The sequence below is a fragment of the Acomys russatus genome, chromosome 30 (genome assembly GCF_903995435.1).
Source record: "Acomys russatus chromosome 30, mAcoRus1.1, whole genome shotgun sequence".
In the NCBI taxonomy this organism is placed as follows: Eukaryota; Metazoa; Chordata; class Mammalia; order Rodentia; family Muridae; genus Acomys; species Acomys russatus.
Genome location: NC_067166.1, coordinates 24,718,766 through 24,720,702, shown reverse-complemented (window position 1 = coordinate 24,720,702; position 1,937 = coordinate 24,718,766).

Here is a 1,937-nt window from a genome sequence, read left to right as displayed (position 1 = left end):
AAAATGTCTTAAGTTAGATGATGATTTGTCGGGATTGTGGTTTTCAAATAACTGCACCTAGTAACTCCCCTAGAGCAAGACAGGCTCCTGCTTTCAACTTCTGAGCGCCCCGGGCAAAGCTCCAAAGTCCTCACCCGATTCTCAGAAGAGCAGACACCCTTTCCAGAATGGCACAAGCTGTGCTGTTTCCACTAGGAGCGCCTCTCGGAGGCTGCAAAGGTGCTGAAGGGCAGAGCAAACCAGTAGGCCGGCATCCAAAACACTGAGTTTGAAAATGTAACATAAGGAGAGAGACGGATTTTGAGGCGAAGGCAGCAGAGGTGATTCAAAGGGGGTAACACTCGGCTGGTCAGATGCGTAAAGTATTAGGAAACTACCGTCTCTGTTGCCTTCCTTTGCAACAATAATTATAAATCCTGAAAGATATTAAGATAAGATCCAACGCAAGGGACAGGAGAGATGGGTGCCTCAGAGGTTAAGAACACTGGCTGCTTGGCTATTCTTCCAGAGGACCTGGATTCAATTCCCAGCAATCCCTTGGCAGCTCACAACTGTCTGTAACTCCTGTTCCAGGGGATTCCAAAATCCTCACACAGACTAAATAAGTTATTAAATAATACTAATACTAATAAATTAAAATGTAAAAATCCAAGGTAAGAAAACGACTATCTGGCCAATGAGATGGTTCAGCAAGTAAAAGCACTTAAGTACAAGCCTGACCAAATTCAATCCCAGAGTCCAAGTAAAAGTCTGCGTACAGGAGTGAGCATCTGTAATCCAGTACTTCTGTGGAGAGATCAGACAGAGGTGGGAGACTCACCCAGAAGCTTGCAGGCCAGCCAGCCTGGAGTGCATAGTTGCAGCAATAGAACCATCCAGAGAAACCTCTTCTCAATAAGATGGGAGGCAAAAACAAACTCTGGAACATTGTCCTCTGACTTCCATGCATGTGCCATGGCACTCAGGTGCCTGCACACATGCACTTAGTTAAAAAAAAATAAAGATTTTAAAGGAAGATTAAGGTAAAATGCTTACTATATCCCATTGCCTGTAGCAGAGTGATTTCTTCTTTTCTGGTCCTCCTGAACATTATGTGAAAGAGCGAGTAGCTTTCTTTAGTTGTAATGGAGACCATGCAAGGTGCTGTCCTTTTTGTTCAAATGGGAGCACTGACATTCTCAGTCTAAGGGAGCTATGGGCAGATATGATACAATCAAACAACAGCCTTTTGATATAAGCATCAGGAAGTAAGTGAAAACAGGGGAGCCTCTCCAGAGAAATGTCTGCTATCATTTTATTTTAAAGCTATTTAACAATAATGAAAAAAATGTTCATAACTACTGATTATGAGAGCTACAAGGAATAGTAGTAGAGCAGAAAGGCTGTATTTCAGACAGCGCTCTTCCTTTAGTGGATGTCCCCAGCTACCCCCGGGCCAAGGGCCTGGTGGAAGCAGTCCTGGCCATGGCGTTTCTCAAGAGTCCTCAGTTCTCTGTATCCATGAGGGGCTGCAGGGCTAATCATCTTAGAAGTTAAAGCCCACAGTGAGCATCATGTGTGGATCTAGCGTGGAGCATGTGGGAGCCTCTTGTTCTACCCATCGCGCCTTGTACCCTGACCTCTACAGGGCTGACTGACTGGCTGCTGCTGCTGCTGCTTTCTTTTCTCCCCCCCCTCCCCCTCCTTTTTCTTCTTCCTTTTTTTCCCCTCCATTCTTTCCTTTTCCAGATAGGATTCTACACAAAGCCTAGAAATCTAAAAGCAGACTTCCACTGTTGTAAACAGGGAGTGGGTTTACTGACTCACACCCCTGGAGAGGCTGACTCCGGGTCAGGGTTCAGAGGCAGTTGGTCTAAGAGCTCTGTGATGTCATTAAATATTTAGTTTCTTCCCTTTATTCTACCACTCACAGTGCTGATTTCATTGTAAATCACATC